Here is an 18,453-nt window from a genome sequence, read left to right on the forward strand (position 1 = left end):
GGCACCATTGCCCCATGACACCCACACAACTCACCAAGAGGGGAAGAGGTGGTACATTATGGGAGATGTGATATGGCCCGACAGTCTGACCCCGAGAAAAGAATGGGAGCGTAAGACCAACCTCTACGATATGAGCCATTTTGAATCAACATCTGGTTTTTGACCAACATACTTTGATTTTCAATATTTTTGTGAAAAGGTCAACCTTTTCCAGTGAAAAGTTAGATGAAAATGAAAAATGGATTTGACAACACCACAGGAGAAAAAGACCTATTTTTCAAAGCAGCTGTAATGTTCATAGAGACTTGCCCTGAAGGTAGGAAATGTTTGTGCTGTGTTACACACCATTTATTTTTGCAGGGTTATTCATGAATGAATTTACTTACTTGGAAGAAAGGAATGCCTTCTTTGGCCTAGCATCCAGTTGTGTTTCCAGAACCACTTAGCACCTCCTCAACTTTCCACTGGTTGTGTGAGTCAAAATATGAGGGGTTGGTTTAGGTGGAATCCTGTGGTTCTATGTTCCCTCTCTTACTCTTGGTTACCATTCCTTCACTCTCTTTTCTGATGCCCAACCATGATGCATCAAGTGGCAGGGAGCCAAGACACTCTTTCACCACATGCCAGCCAGGTGGGGGAGAGGAAAAGAAGCTCAATTGCACTGACCTACCTGCTGGAACAATAAGTAACTTCCCAGGCAGCTCCTGGAGCAACTTGGATGTCACATTACAACATAAACTAAGAAGAAAACACTGGTTGTGATGGGAGCGGCGCATTCACCCAGATGCTCTGTGAGTACCATGTATGGAACATGGGTAATGTATGTTACATGTGCAGCTACTACCTATCGTGGAGCAAGAGACTTTGGTTTGATGCCTCAAGGTCAAGCATAAAATTTTACACACAGCAGGGATTAATGGTAATAGGTGTGGTCTGCATCTTGGGAAAGGCTCCTCTGCTCCATTTTGGCTGGGTGGAGCCAGTTTTTTCCTGCAGTGTTGCATGTATTCAAATGGATCTTATGTTAAATCTTTTTCTCAGACATGTTTGTGGTCAGACAGCAGTCCAGGGGTTAATGATACAAATGAAAGAAAAGGCACCGAATGTAGGTTCAGTTATAAAAATGATAAATTTATTATCAGTAGGTCTTGTTGATAATTAACTGAGTCAAACTGGCAAAGTATATTTTTAGTCCTGAGTAGTTTGGGGAGATTGGTTTGGCTGAGGTCTGAGCGAGTCAATAATGAACGTCAGCGACCTTTTAAACGGCCAAATGCACATTCTATCACCATTCTGCACTTGCTCAGCCTGTAGTTGAACAGCTCATAGACTCATAGACTTTAAGGTCAGAAGGGACCATTATGATCATCTGGTCTGACCCCCTGCATGCCGCAGGCCAGAAAACCGTCCCTACCCCTTCCCTTGACTCCGCTGTTGAAGTCCCCAATCCTGTGTTTTAGTGACTTCAATTGGCAGAGACCCTCCTGCTAGTGATGCCTGCCCCATGCTGCAGAGGAAGGCGAAAAACCTCCAGAGGCTCAGCCAATCTACCCTGGAGGAAAATTCCTTCCCGACCCCAAATATGGCGATCAGTAAGACCCCAAGCATGTAGGCAAGAGTCTCCAGCCTGACCCCTGTTAGCCATTATACTATTTACCTACCATTGCTTGGTATTCCTTGGCTAATATGTTTTACCATTAAACCATTCCCTCCATAAACTTATCTAACTTAATCTTAAAACCAGACAGGTCCGTCGCCCCGACCGTTTCCCTCGGAAGGCCGTTCCAATATTTCACCCCTCTGACGGTCAGAAACCTTCATCTAATTTCAAGCCTGAACTTCCCCACGGCCAGTTTATATCCATTCGTTCTCGTGTCCACATTAGTACTAAGCTGGAATAATTCCTCTCCCTCCCTTGTATTTATCCCTCTGATATATTTAAAGATAGCAATCATATCCCCCCTCAGCCTTCGTTTTGTTAGACTAAACAACCCGAGCTCCTCTAGTCTCCTTTCATACGACAGGTTTTCCATTCCTTTGATCATCCTAGTCGCCCTTCTCTGCACCCGTTCCAGTTTGAGTTCATCTTTTTTAAACATGGGAGACCAGAACTGCACACAGTACTCCAAATGAGGTCTAACCAGCGCCTTATACAACGGAAGCAGCACCTCCTTATCCCTACTAGATATACCTCACCTAATGCATCCCAAGACCGCATTGGCTTTTTTTACTGCCGCGTCACATTGTCGACTCATAGTCATCCTGCAGTCTACAAGGACCCCTAGGTCCTTCTCCTCTTCCGTTACTTCTAACCAGTGCGTCCCCAGCTTGTAACTAAAATTGTTGTTAGTCATCCCTAAATGCATCACCTTACACTTTTCACTATTAAATTTCATCCTATTTCTGATACTCCAATTCACAAGCTCATTCAAGTCTCCCTGCAGAATATCCCTATCCTCCTCCGAATTTGCAACGCCTCCCACCTTCGTATCATCCGCAAACTTTATCAGCCCACTCCTGCAATCGGTTCCGAGGTCAGTTATAAATAGATTAAATAAAATGGGTCCCAAAACTGAACCTTGAGGCACTCCATTAGTAACCTTCCTCCAACCTGACAGTTCACCCTTCAATACGACCCGCTGCATTCTCCCCATTAACCAATTCCTTATCCACCTCTGGATTTTCATATCGATCCCCATCTTTTCCAGTTTAACCAATAATTCCTCATGGGGTACAGTATCAAACGCTTTACTGAAATCCAGGTATATTAGGTCCACCGCATTTTCCTTATCTAATAAGTCCGTTACTTTCTCGAAGAAGGAGATCAGATTCGTTTGGCACGATCTGCCCTTCGTAAAACCATGTTGTAATTTATCGCAATTGCCATTAACCTCAAGGTCCTCAACTAGTTTCTCTTTCAGAATTTTCTCCAGCACCTTGCACACTACTGATGTTAAACTAACAGGCCTGTAGTTACCCGGATCACTTTTTTTCCCTTTCTTGAAAATAGGAACCACATTAGCTATTCTCCAGTCTAACGGGACCACCCCGAAGTTTACAGATTCATTAAATATTATCGCTAATGGGCCTGCTATTTCCTGTGCCAATTCCTTCAATATTCTCAGATGAAGATCGTCCGGTCCTCCCGACTTAGCCCCATTAAGGTGTTCAAGTTTTGTTTCTACCTCGGATACGGTAATCCCCCATCCTGTATGCCCCTCTGTCATGGTGCTAGTATCCCTAATACCTTCATTGGCCTCATTAAACACTGATGCAAAATATTCATTGAGATATTGCGCCATGCCTAGATTATCTTTAATCTCCTCTCCGGCTATAGTCTTCAGCGGTCCCACTTCTTCTTTCTTTGCTTTCTTCCTATTTATATGTCTGTAAAACCTCTTACTATTGCTTTTAATTCCCCTCGCTAGGTCCAACTCTACATGGCCTTTGGCCTTTCTCACTCTATCTCTACATTCTCTGACTTCACTAAGGTAAGTTTCCTTACTGATCCCTCCCCTCTTCCACTCTTTGTACGCTTTCTGTTTTTTCCTAATCGCCCCTTTGAGCCGGTCGCTCATCCAGCTCGGTCTAAATCTCTTGCTTAGTAATTTTTTCCCCTTTTTTGGGATACAGGCCTCTGACAGCTCATGCATCTTTAACTTAAAGTAATCCCAGGCATTATCTGCCTTAAGATTCATTAATACGTTTGTCCAATCCACTTCCCTTACCAGTCCCCTTAATTTGTTAAAATTAGCCTTTTTAAAATTATAAACCCTAGTCTTTGATTTAATTCTGTTACTCCTTCCATGTAGTTTAAACCGGATTAGCTCATGATCACTGGAGCCCAAGTTGTCCCCTACTATCACATCCTCAACGAGGTCCTCACTACTCACCAGAATCAAATCTAAAATGGCCTCCCCCCTCGTCGGTTCAGCTACCACTTGATGAAGGAATTGATCAGCAAGCACATCTAGGAACATCTGAGCCCTATTATTGCTACTAGCGTTTGTTCCCCAATCTATATCTGGGAAGTTAAGTCCCCCATAATTACACAGTTCCTATTAGTATTTACTTCTCTAAACACGTTAAATAGTTCTTTATCCATATCCTGGGTCGATCCCGGCGGTCTATAGCACACCCCAAGCACTATCCCCGGAGAGGCTCTAGTAGTCCTTTTACCCAGTGTGATTATTGCCCAGACGGACTCCGTGTTATCTATTCCATCAACTATTATTTCTTTACAGCTTATTTCACTATTGACATACAATGCCACCCCCCCACCTTTACCTTTGTCCCGGTCTTTCCTAAACAGCGCATACCCCTCCATACCTGTGTTCCAGTCGTGACTGCCATTCCACCACGTTTCAGTTATTCCTACGATATCCGGTTTCAATTCTTGGACCAATAGCTCCAATTCCTCCATTTTATTACCTAGGCTTCTCGCATTGGTGTATAAACACCCTAATGTATGTTGTTTAGCCTGTCTCCCATTAGTAACACTATATGTTGCAGGCCTCTTTGTGTCCGTCCCCCCTGTCCTTCTTATGTCCAATCTCATCTCCCCGGCTATATCTCCTCTTATCTCACTCACCTTTTCAATGTTGGAATCTGGCGTGGAGATTAACTGTGCATCTCCCAACCGTCTCCCCAAACTTCCTAGTTTAAAGCTCTTTTGATAAGATGAGCCAGCCTCCCTCCCAAAAGTCTATTTCCTTCCCTACTCAGGTGAAGTCCATCCTGCGAGAACAGGTGTCTGTCCCCGAAAGCCTCCCAGTGGCCATACATCCCAAAGCCCTCCTTATAGCACCACTCCCTTAGCCAACTATTTATTCTCACAATCCTATCAGCCCTTTGCTGCCCTTCCCTAGGAACAGGCAGAATCCCACTAAAGATAATCTGAGCCTCTATCTCCTTGAGTGTCTTCCCCAGCCTGGCATAATCTCCCTTGATTCTCTCTAACGAGAACCTAGCTGTGTCATTCGTTCCTACATGAAGGATTATCAAGGGGTTCTTACCTGCTCCTTTTAGGATCCTTTTCAACCGCAGGTCCACATCGCGTATCTTTGCGCCCGGTAGACAGCACACCCTTCTGTTCTCCGGGTCTGCCCTGGTCACAGGCCTGTCCAATCTCCTCAGTAAAGAGTCTCCAATTACATACACCTGCCGTCGCCTGGCAACAGTGCGATCTAGTAATCTAGTCTCTGATCCCTCTAGTCCTGACCTGTGTCTGTTCCTATCTTCCCTTATGCTCCCCCTTATGACTTCCTCTATCCTCTGGGGGCCCAGGTTTTGTGCTGTCTCCATCAACACCTCCCCTCTCTCTCTCGGACTAGCTGCTCTTCTCTTCTTCCTCACCCTCCCACCTTCAGTCACCACCTGCTGCCCCTCCACCTCGTTATCCAAACACCCAAATCTGTTCCTGAGTTCTATTCCCCCCTCACTGGCCCTCCTTTTCCTTGGCCTGCTTCTCACAGTAACATGCTTCCACTTCCCTTGTTCTCCCCCTTCCATTCCCCCCTCACCGTCCTCTACCTCTGCCTCCACCTGCACCGCAGAGCATTCCCCTTCAGCCCCCCCCTTGCCTGTCCTCCATCAGCTGCTCAAATCCCCGTCTGAACTCCACCAGGGTATCTACCTGCATCTCCAGCCCCTTAATCTTTTCTTCCAGTAACACTATAAGGCGACACTTCATACAAACATACCTGTGTTCCAGCTCCCCTGCTAGGGGTATAGACATACCACAGCTTCCACATGCAGCCATCTGCATTCTGTCTGCTGCTGCTTGGCTCATGGCTGCTGCGGTCTCTGCCCACAGCACCTGGGGACACAGAGCACAGAACGCACCGCGCCCTCCCGCCTCCCCGTTTACCTCCCCCTGCAAACTCCCACTCAAACTCCCCTGTTAGCCGCCCTGTTTGCTGCCTCCGGTGCCGCTGCCTGGCTGGGCGGCCGCTTTTATGGGCCCCCTACTCAGCCAAGCCCCGTCCCCTAATCAGGGCTTGGCGTCCCTCCCAGCACCCTGCCCCTACAGGCCTCTACAAACACACAAGGACAACAAAGGCAGACACAAACACTCCTGTCCAGGCTGCCTGTGTATGGCTTCATGAGCCATGGCATTAAGGGGTAGGCTGGGTCCCCAAGAATAACTATTGGCATTTCAACATCCCCAACGGTTATTTTCTGGTCCGGAAAGTAAGTCCCTTGCTGCAGCCCTTTAAACAGAGTAGTGTTCCTGAAGACGCGAGCGTCATGAACCCTTCCCGGCCAGCCCACGTTGATGTTGGTGAAACGTCCCTTGTGATCCACAAGTGCTTGCAGCACCATTGAAAAGTACACCTTGCGGTTTATGTACTGGGTACCCTGGTGCTCCGGTGCCAAGATAGGGATATGGGTTCCATCTATCGCCCCACCACAGTTATGGAATCCCATTGCAGCAAAGCCATCCAGTATGGCCTGCACATTTCCCAGAGTCACTACCTTTCGTAGCAGCACCTGAGTGATTGCTTTGGCTACTTGCATCACAGCAGCCCCCACAGTAGATTTGCCCACTCCAAACTGATTCCTGACTGACCGGTAGCTGTCTGGCATTGCAAGCTTCCACAGGGCTATCGCCACGCGCTTCTCAACTGTGAGGGCTGCTCTCATCTTGGTATTCTGGCGTTTCAGGGCAGGGGACAGCAAGTCACAAAGTTCCATGAAAGTGCCCTTATGCATGCGAAAGTTCCGCAGCCACTGGGAATCATCCCACACCCGCAACACTATGCGGTCCCACCAGTCTGTGCTTGTTTCCCTTGCCCAGAATCGGCCAGAATGGATAGAACCTGCCCCATTAACAACATGATCTCCAACGCACCGAGGCCCGTGGTTTCACAGAATTCTGTGTCCGTGTCCATGTCCATGTCCTCATCACGCTTGTCGCTGCGCTGCTGCCGCCTCTGCCTCCTCGCCTCGTTTTTCTGGTCCTGGCTCAGCATAAACTCCATGAGAACGCGCGAGGTGTTTACAATGTTCATGACTGCTGTCTTGAGCTGAGCGGGCTCCATGCTTGCCGTGGTATGGAGTCTGCAGTATTCACCCAGGAAAAAAGGTGCGAAATGGTTGTCTGCCGTCCGTTGCTTTCATAAAGGGAGGGAGGGAGAGGATGGCTATACCCAGAACCACCTGCGACAATGTTTTTTGTCCCATCAGGCACTGGGATCTCAACCCAGAATTCCAATGGGCGCGGGAGACTGCGGGAACTATGGGATAGCTATGGGATAGCTACCCACAGTGCAACGCTCCAGAAATCGACACTAGCCCCGGTACTTGGACGCACACCGCCGAATTAATGTGCTTAGTGTGGCCGCATACATTCGACTTTATACAATCTGTTTCCCAAATTCGAATTATATACATTCGGATTAATCCCGTAGTGTAGACATACCCTTAGCTTTGAAAATAAAATCCACGCCAACCCAGTAAACCCAGTATCTTTTCAAAAGATAAAAAGCTAAGTATAAGATATCAAGAAGATTGAATATTTATATAATATAAAAACCTCTATATCAGAATTCCTTGGCTCCAGCTTTTGGGCTCTCCGGCCCATCTTCTATTATGCCATTAAGGAGTTCCACTGCTTTGTTTAAAATATCACCGAACATTGTACCAAACAACCCCCCCTCCACCCCGCACGCACAATCACATACCAACATGCACACTCCTCCAACACACCATTGCACCATCCACATCACACACACCTTTGCACCATCAACACACCAGCACGCTCACAACACACAAACATGTTTTAGTTGTTTTTCTAAAAGATGTGCCATAGGTGGTCAGACTAGACTATCACAATGGTCCCTTCTGGCCTTGGAATCTATGAATACACATCACACAATCCACCCACAAAAGGCCATCTGTATAAGATTTTTCCACCTTTCTGCCCAGCAAACACTGGAGTAAGCTCGACTGCTATCCCCTTCCTAATCCCTGCACTCACACACCCCTTTTCAAGACACACCTCATTCTAGCCATTCACCTCTGTCCTCCCCTTCGAAATGAGATGGAAAAGTTTCATTTTGTTTACTTCTGAATTGCACTTTTCATTTTATTTTAGTTTTTGGCCACTGAAATAATACACTTGTTTTCAGACTTTTTTCTTCCCATTTCTATCACTTAAAAAACAAACACTTTTCCTCCTTCCTTACGGGACGAGGTGAGAAAAACAATTACATACAAAAAACACCCCATACCTTCCCCCTTCTCTCTTTTTCCTCAAAAGTAAACTTTTTTTCAATTTGAGACTGCACAGTCTCCCACCTATTATCTTTCTTGTTCCGTTGGTTGACACTGACTGAAACAGAATGAATGCCAAGATTTTGTTCTGAGGGGTTTTGGTTTCATAGAATCATAGAATATCAGAGTTGGAAGGGACCTCAAGAGGTCATCTAGTCCAACCCCCTGCTCAAAGCAGGACCAATTCCCAGCTAAATCATCCCAGCCAGGGCTTTGTCAAGCCGGGCCTTAAAAACCTCCAAGGAAGGAGACTCCACCACCTCCCTAGGTAACGCATTCCAGTGTTTCACCACCCTCCTAGTGAAATAGTTTTTCCTGATATCCAACCTGGACCTCCCCCACCGCAACTTGAGACCATTGCTCCTTGTTCTGTTTCTTTCACTCTTTCCATTTTTTCCCTTTTGATACAACTTTTCCGCACTTCCTCATGGCTCCAGTCCTATAAACACGTATGGATGGGCTAATCCTACTCTGAGTCAGTGTGAAGCAATGGAAACAGCTGCAATCATGGCTGAGAGCACTTTGTTCAGAATATCACCAGGATGAATAAACACTGTACTGTGCAATCTGTTAATATCCCATTTTTAAATTCTCAGCCATTTTGACTTTCCATATTACACTTGTGCAGTGTACAGCAACAGTATGGAAGGTCTGTGCCATGCCAAGAGTCCTAGACCATTGTGATATCAGGGGAACCCAACCAATCACCACCCTTATTCTACAGCTAGTTTGCATGCAGCAATTTCATTGGTTGTATGAGGGTTACTGCACTGAAGGTGAACCAACTGCCTAACCTGTGTGCTCAATTGTCATGTGCACAAAATACAACTCTCCCAGCCCAACTCTTTCTACATACAAATCAACACAACTAACACACACAGCCCTCACCACAGCATACACCCTTCATTTGTTACCTGCACAAACTAACGACTGTCCCAACACAACACACCCATTCTCTCACTCAGACTTATCATAAACTTGAGCAGCAAAGCTGCAGGTCAATTTCTAGCTCAAAATAAGATTTTTTTAGGAAAACTGGTCTATTTCTAACCCTGATTGAGATCAACTGAGGGAATAATGTGAAAAAGATCAGCATTCCACCATTCTTCCACCAATACTAAATGATGGCTAACCTTTGGCTTCGCTATGCCTGGTGGGATATTTGGAGGTTTAAGGTTATGTTCTGCTCTCAGTACTCTCTGTTCTTCAGCCACACCATCTTGGGTTGTGCTTTCATAAATTAATCAGGGTCAAATTAAGATGGCTTTGGTGGGAAACCTCTAAGAAAATAATGGCTGTGATATAACAGTTGGCATTTTTCCTACAGAGTCAGAATTGACTGAATAGAGTGAACAGATCTCATAATAAAAACTTTTTCCCTTCTGATATCCAGCCTTATTTTTGATTTTTTTTTTTTTTTAGGAATATCATCCCCTTGTCAAGCGTAATGGATCCTTGTTCAACATTATAGGGGTAAGTGTTTTTCTTTATAAATGATTTCAAGGCTGTTTTATGTGGTCAACAGGTTGTGCAGCTGCTTCCTTGAAATGTGTACATGCACAACCTCCATTCACATTGGTGCGATCCATTCAGTACAAATTTTGTATGTGCTGCCAGCTGTTTTAATGTACTGCTTTATAAATACTTCTGCTCTTTCACTTACCTAAGCCCTGGTCTACACTGTGGGGGAGGAGGGGAGGTCGACCTAAGATACGCAACTTCAGTTACGCGAATAGCGTAGCTGTAGTCGGCATATCTTAAGTCGATTTACCTGGCCATGAGGACGGTGGCGAGTCGACCGCTGCTGCTCCCCCATTGACTACGCTTCAGCCTCTCACAAGCTGGAGTTCCAGAGTCGACAGGGAGCGCGTTTGGGGATCGATTTATCCGCGTCTAGACGATAAATCAATCCCTGATAGATCGATCTCTAGTTTGCCTGGCTTCAATTTTGCCAGATGGTAGCTCTGTAGGTCCCGCTGTCTGTCTCTTGTACGTTTTTCAACAAGAGGGAGCCATTGGATGAATAGAAAATGACTCTGTCTTCATAAGGTTTACAGATCATAAGTTTTCTTCCAGTTCTATAATAATCCACAATATTGGGAACTGTGGTGATATTTATGTATTCCCACTGTGTATGTTCTATGTCTGTTTGGTCATTGGTGGGCAATGCAGTCAGCAGCACTGAAGAGCCCGTACCAACGGTTCTATGTTCTTGGGCTTCTGCTGTTTTTGGACCCCAGTGGGAAACCAGCAGTAGCACTAGAGAGAAAGGGAAGATAGGAAGAGCCAGGCTAGTCAGTTTTATGCCGTATTTATCCCAGATCTATGAAACAATAAGAACAGGAGTACTTGTGGCACCTTAGAGACTAACAAATTTATTAGAGCATAAGCTTTCGTGGGCTACAACCCACTTCTTCGGATGCATATGAAGTGGGTTGTAGCCCACGAAAGCTTATGCTCTAATAAATTTGTTAGTCTCTAAGGTGCCACAAGTACTCCTGTTCTTTTTGAGGATACAGACTAACACGGCTGCTACCCTGAAACCTATGAAACAATGTTCATTTGGGGATCTAGGACAGGGGAATGGTAATGGGGACCTGTTCCTCAGGGACGTTAATGTGAATCTGGCCTAGAAAGGTTGTGATGCAACATTAACCTTTCTGATAGTGGTTGGGTGGCGTATGTTTAAGCAGTTGGTGCTCTCTGTCCATTTCCTACTGGACAGGTGGCTGGATCGCAATTAGGCCTCATCCTATACGCCGCCAATGTAGATACATGCCACAGTGAAAAGCAGGCTGCGTTCACGCTGCAGTGTATAGCTACATGTGGCAGGGAAAGGCTCTGGCAGAGGGGATGCACCATAGAAAGGTTCTGGCAGCTCTCTGCAGTGGGTGAAAGGCTCTGATGGTGAGCATGTGAGGAACACTGCAGCATAGATGGAGGAGGCATGGCTTGGGTATGCAGAGACATTTAGGGTACCTATCCACCGGTTCTCTTCTCTGCTTGCCTAAGCAGTGCCTAACCGTCTACACAGTTATTTATAGCTAAACTAGGGGTATGAGCTGTGAAAGTACTCTACACACTGCCATAAGTGTAGATGTATCCTTAGAGAGGTATGAGCCAGAATCCCAAATTCAGACGTCCCTGGTGGTGTGGGCAGGGGAGGGAGTTGAAATCTGAACCTGTATCTGAAATTGTGTAGCCTGGGCCCATCTCGAGTTGCAACTGGCACTTTTGTTTCATAGATGGTTAGGCCAGAAGGGATCACTGATCATCTCGGCTGACCTGGGGTATAGCACAGGGCCTAGGACTTCTCTGAAATGATTCCTGGTTGAACTAGAGCATCTATTTTTAGAAAAAAAACACCCAATCTTGATTTGAAAATTGCCAGTCCCGGCGAATCTCCTGCAGCCCTGGATAAGTTGTTCCAGTAGTAAAGTAGAAGATTCAGCCCCTTACATGCAGAGAACAGGGGATTAGTGGTCCATTGTCTTTACCACTCGACCACTTCCATCTCAGAGGCTGGTAGCCTCAGAAGGGTGGCGAAGAACAGAACAGGCATAGAGGAGTGCATCCTGACAGGGTTGGCAAAAGCTAACGTAGAAAGTTTTCATTGCTGCTGTTCCCCATGCTGTGCTTATTGTAGGCCTCATTGATCCCTGCGCTGGTGCAGAGCCTGAGACCAAGAGTAGGCTATTTCCTCTGTCCAAGGGGCCAGTTCAACTCTCAGGGTAGCTTAGAGCAGTTCTGTGGGATACCCTAACTTGTGCCCTGTCAAGGCTGTACATCTCTGGGAAATTAGATCACATCATAGGAAATGGGGCAGGGGGTGTCCTGGCTGATTCCCCACTCTGGCACTTTGAGTGCAGAAGATGGGGCCCGCAAGGATTCTAAACATTAATACTGGACACTCCAGGCTTGTATTAAACTCCCAAGGTTACAGCTTCTCTCTGACTTTTGATGGGTAGATGCTGCCACCACCCAAGTGCAGAACCCCTTGAGAGCCCAGGAAGGCGCACTTGGGAATTCCTTCCTGTGGGCTACCCTCAAGCCCTTTCACCCCTCTGCCCCCCGAGGGAAGAGCTGAGAAAGAAAAACAAAGGAAATCAGCTGTTGCCACCAGCTAATTAAACAACATGTGCACAAACCTCTTAGGGACACAAAAATCCAGTTCTGTTCTTAAAAAAGGTAAATTTTATTAATAAAAACAAAGGAAAGAAAATGCATCTGGAAACTCAGGCTATTGCTAGATTTAAAAAGAGCAATTACAAGGATTAAGCACCGAGAATAGCTTTCTTGAGGTTCAGCTTAATGGTTACAAGCAGAACAAAGCACCTGGGGTTAACACAGAGGAATCCACAAGCCATAAAGAAATAAAAGGGATAAACCTAATTGCATCTTCCTAGACATTTCCAGATCTACTTACATATCTGGGGTTTTAAATGAGTAGTTTCTAGGTATGATACTGATGATTTTTTCTCACCTGGCCCAAGCTTCTTACAGCATAGCTCTGCCCCGTCCCCTCTCTCCAGGAGAACAAGAACAGATAAACAAAAGGAGAGTTTTTTCTCAATTTTAAAAAGTTCTAGACTTCCCGTTGGCTCTTTTGGTCAGGTGCCCACTCACTTCCTTTTACCTATGCATAGTAGTGAGACTTTTGACCCTTTACAGGTAAAGCAAGTAGAGAAGAGCTACTAAGAGGGATTTTATAGTTAACTGACTGGCTGGGTGTCCATAAAATGGAGCTACCTCTCTCCCCCTTCATTTATCATGTGCCCTGTCTGCCATAGGCCTGGCTACAAGCTGGGACTAGCCAAAGCATAGGGATGCTGCAGCCACACCTCCTCTCATTCATTCTTCTGGGAGCTCCACCAAAGGGTGTGGAGAGTTAATAAAGCTGCCTCTGCGCCTGGCAGGCAGGCCCCTTACCAGAATGGATAGTGGGGAGAGGACTCCGCTGGTCAGCTGCTTTGTGGCCAGTTTGCCGATCACAGAGCACTAGTGAATAAGGCCCTCACTGAACAAACTGAGGACTTCTCTCTCAAGTACTCTCAACCCAGCACTTTTCGCAGGCACTCGGGGCTGGCCTTGGGTCAAAACATACCCCAAGAGAGCCAAAATTTGGGGTCCCAAAGCAAGTGGTGGTAATTATTCACCTATAATTCCAGTGGGGCATTGGCCACTGTCAGAAGACAGGATACTGGGCTACATGGATCCATTGGTCTGACTCAGTGTGGCCGTTCTTATGTTCTTAATACCCAGGTAAGTCTCATCAGTGTTATCGCTCAGTAAAACAGAGTGGAGTGCCTAAGGCTGGGCTTGAGCTATTGCAGAGAATGTAATGCGTACAGAGGCTGCACCAGCAGATCCTGATTCCCACTCACACGAAGGTCCCTTTGTGCTGTTTTGGCAGCATAAGGGGGCCTTAAATGGGGTGGAAATGAGTCCCTGAGGATACTTTTCATGCTGAGGATCTCCATAGCCAATGTAGAGCTGGAGTAAGGGCTCTGGGTATGTCTGCATTGCAATATGAGGGTGTGATTGTAGCACAATGGAAATCATGCCTCATAGTGATAGGCTCAAGGAGCTCGATATAGTTAGCTTATAGAGGAGGTTAAGCGGGGGGACTTGATCATATCTATAAGCAGCTACATGGGAAAAATATTTGATAATGGGCTCTTCAATCTAGCAGAGAAAGGTCTAATATAATCCAATGGTTGGAAGTTGAAGCTAGACAAATTCAGATTGGAAATACAGTATAAATGTTTAACCAGGAGGTAATTAACAATTGGAACAATGTACCAAGGGTTGTGGTGGATTCTCCATGAGTGGCAATTTTTAAATCAAAATTGGATGATGTTTTTCTCAAAGCTCTGCTCTAGGAATTATTTTGGGGCAGTTCTCTGGCCTGTGTTATATAGAAGGTCAGACTAGATGATCACAGTGGTCCCTTCTGGCCATGGAATCTACAAATATCAGTGCTAGCTTTAAACTAGCTAACATGGGTAACCATGGTAGTAAAAAGCAACAGAGGGTCCTGTGGCACCTTTGAGACTAACAGAAGTACTGGGAGCATAAGCTTTCGTGGGTAAGAACCTCACTTCTTCAGATGCAAGTAATGGAAATCTCCAGAGGCAGGTATAAATCAGTGTGGAGATAACGAGGTTAGTTCAATCAGGGAGGGTGAGGTGCTCTGCTAGCAGTTGAGGTGTGAACACCAAGGGAGGAGAAACTGCTTCTGTAGTTGGATAGCCATTCACAGTCTTTGTTTAATCCTGTTATCCTGTTTGTTTAATCCTCCAGTTTAATGAACTGGAGCTCAGCAGTTTCTCTTTGGAGTCTGGTCCTGAAGTTTTTTTGCTGTAAGATGGCTACCTTTACATCGGCTATTGTGTGGCCAGGGAGGTTGAAGTGTTCTCCTACAGGTTTTTGTATATTGCCATTCCTGATATCTGACTTGTGTCCATTTATCCTCTTGCGTAGTGACTGTCCAGTTTGGCCAATGTACATAGCAGAGGGGCATTGCTGGCATATGATGGCATATATAACATTGGTGGACGTGCAGGTGAATGAGCCGGTGATGTTGTAGCTGATCTGGTTAGGTCCTGTGATGGTGTTGCTGGTGTAGATATGTGGGCAGAGTTGGCATCAATTTCATTTGCAAATTTGACACCATCAGATCAGGATTAAACAAAGACTGTGAATAGCTATCCAACTACAGAAACAGTTTCTCCTCCCTTGGTGTTCACACCTCAACTGCTAGCAGAGCACCTCACCCTCCCTGATTGAACTAACCTCGTTATCTCCACACTGATTTATACCTGCCTCTGGAGATTTCCATTACTTGCATCTGAAGAAGTGAGGTTCTTACCCACGAAAACTTATGCTCCCAGTACTTCTGTTAGTCTCAAAGGTGCCACAGGACCCTCTGTTGCTTTTTACAGATTCAGACTAACACGGCTACCCCTCTGATACTTGAATGGTAGTAAAGACGTGGGGGCACAGGTTAGCTGCCTGAGTACAAGCTGAGGTATATATTCAGGTTGCTAGTACATGCTGAAGACTGGGCCACCACATCAACGCAACTACTGTTGGGATTGAAAAGGACCATGGTCAAACTGCCCTGCACTGCTGCTATTTTTGTCTTGCTAAGGCTTGTGGGCCATGGGAAGCAGAGCATAAGTTGGAGCAGCTCTGAGGCTGATCTAGATTACACAAGGGTCAGACAGGTCCTGGCTGCTCCAGAATACAGGGGGTGCAGAAAGGGCTTAGAACCTCCCCCTCCAATATCTCTACTTCCTGCCTTGAGTGCAGGAATGGAATGGCTGAGAGTCAAGCCCCCAGTGCCGCTACTCAGTGAAGCACATTGGGGTACTTTCGATATAAGAGCTGTATAAAATCTGACAAAAGAGATTGATGCATATTTCAGTATCTAACTAATACTTTTTTTAGATCTGTTTCGATACTGGAAGGAATACATACATACTCAGGCACCAGCTCATCATTCTGTAACTCATCCTGCCGAGAAGGCTTGCACTAGCAGGTAACGTTTTGGTACAATGCCAGCAGGATCCTGTAGAAACATTCGGGGCTGTGAAGGATTTTGAAGAAAGGGGAGGAGAGGATTTGTGGAGCTCCCGGGCATGTGACGACATTCATTTTGCAGCAGCAATAACTAGTAATTGTCCCCAAAAGTTACCAGTGGTCTGAGCATTGGATTATAGGCCAGGAACCCCTGGGATCTAATTCCAACTAAAACTGACCCTCCCTCCCCCAAGTTAAGTCACTGAGACAGAGGTAAAATCGAGGGATAATTTCCATACTTAACTCAGAAGTGTTGTGAGAATCAGTAATATTGGTAAAACCTCCTACATCCTTCATGCCATTCCCGTACTGCCCCAGCATTATTAGAGCTGAAATCACCACAGCTGCATTACATGGTCGGGCCCCCAGAGCAGACCAGCCAGTGTTTCACTTAGGGGCTGGAGATGGATGTGCCTGAACTCTGGCCTTCACTATTTTTGACATTGGTGAGGCCTCATCTGGAGTACTGTGTCCAATTTTGGGCCCCATACTACAAGAAGGGTGTGGAAAAATTGGAAAGAGTCCAGCGGAGGGCAACAAAAATGATTAGGGGGCTGGAGCACATGACTTATGAGGAGAGGCTGAGGGAACTGGGATTGTTTAGTCTGCAGAAGAGAAGAATAAGGGGGGATTTGATAGCTGCTTTCAACTACCTGAAAGGGGGTTCCAAAGAGGATGGATCTAGACTGTTCTCAGTGGTACCAGATGGCAGAACAAGGAGTAATGGTCTCAAGTTGCAGTGGGGGAGGTTTAGGTTGGATATTAGGAAAAACTTTTTCACTAGGTGGGTGGTGAAGCACTGGAATGGGTTACCTAGGGAGGTGGTGGAATCTCCTTCCTTAGGGGTTTTTAAGGTCAGGCTTGACAAAGCCCTGGCTGGGATGATTTAGTTGGGAATTGGTCCTGCTTTGAGCAGGGGGTTGGACTAGATGACCTCCTGAGGTCCCTTCCAACCCTGATATTCTATGATTCTATGAACCCTAGACAACAAACAGTGAGCGGGGGTGCAGTGGAAGAGAGGGGTGGACTGGCTATTGAAGGTGCATTGTCTGTTTGTGTGTTCACACCGCAAGTGGAAAATTGACTCTAAAGACTATTACCAAAGCACTGCTGGGCGTGGGGTGGGAGGGGGAGTTTTACTTAGTAGTTATATAGATAGATATTCATGTTTTATTTTTTGCTGGTTTCTCCCAAGGTGATTCTGTATCTCTTTTCCCCCCTTCTAATACAATGTTCCTTGCTTCATGCACAGACTCAGTGCTTGCGACTGGGGAAGTATTGCCTATGGAGGGTGCACAGGGGATGTATTTAGTTTTCCCAGGTTTCAGGGAGGGAGGGCTTGAGCTGGCGGTGTCTGATAATTGCTAAAGGAACTACCAGCTAGCTGAACCTGACTCTTGTTGCTGCCAACAAAACCTGTCAGATGGGTGGCAGTCTGCTAGAACAGGGCACAATCTTCTAGCCAGTTGCAGATAGAAATGGTGTCTTTGTTGCTGTGGATATTTGAGTGTCCAACAGCACTGAGTCCAAGAGGACCCCAAGGCTATGGACTGCCTTAACATTCTGGGAGCACATGTTTTCGGGATAGTTATGGGGGAAGGAAGTTTTTCAAAGCACTTCCTTCTTTCTACCAGCATCACCTCAGGCATGCCCATGTTCAGCTTTAGCCTGCTGGTTTTCATCCAGGTGCTTATTTGGCTAACTAACCATTGAAATTACTGGCAGAGGTGCTGTTTGAAGTTGACATGAAGGAGTTGTAGACCTGGGTGTTTGCAAATTGCTGGCCCTGCAACCTGTGTTGCCTTATTTGTTCCCTTGTGGCTTCAGTTAGATGTTGAATAATAAGGAGTGGGTGGACTGCACCTTGTGTAAGCAAGAGAGAAGTAGGTGCTATAACAATCTCAGGGAGGTCTGATCTGACTCTAAGTTCTCATGGTGCAGAGGGACCATAGTCATTGCTACACCCTTTAAGAGGGTGCAACCAGCCCCCACAATGACAGGGAAATGATTAAGTGAGCTACATACAGATAATCCTGGCAAGTGACCTGCATCCACATGCTGCAGAGGAAAACTAAAAACCCTCAAGATCACTGCCAATCTGACCCAGGGGAAAATTCCTTCCCGACCCCACACCTATGGCAATCAGTTAGAGCACATGATCATGAACCAGTCAGCCAAACACCTAAGAGAGAGAATGCTCGGTGCCACCTCAGAGCCCTGGACCTCCCTCCAATGTCCCATCTCCATCTGTGACCATCCCTGAGCCTTTAGATGAAGGAGATTAAAGAAATCCTCCCAGAATACATTAGGGGGTCCCTTCCTGACCCTGGCAAATGCTGGCTCAAACCCTGAAGCATGCGCTTTAGGAACAACCAATATATAAGCCAAAGAGAGCCCCAGGACTGCTGAGCCCTGCCCCCTACAATCACATACAACCCTGTTATACAACTGCACTCAAAAATTTGTCCATCTCTCTCTCCGAACTAATTAAATTGTTTGGCCCCACAACAACTAGTGGAAGGCTGTTCCAGAACTTCACCCCTCTGATGGTTAGAAACCGTCTTCTAATTTCCAGCCTGAATTTGTTCATTT

Source organism: Malaclemys terrapin, chromosome 9 (genome assembly GCF_027887155.1).
Source record: "Malaclemys terrapin pileata isolate rMalTer1 chromosome 9, rMalTer1.hap1, whole genome shotgun sequence".
In the NCBI taxonomy this organism is placed as follows: domain Eukaryota; kingdom Metazoa; phylum Chordata; order Testudines; family Emydidae; genus Malaclemys; species Malaclemys terrapin.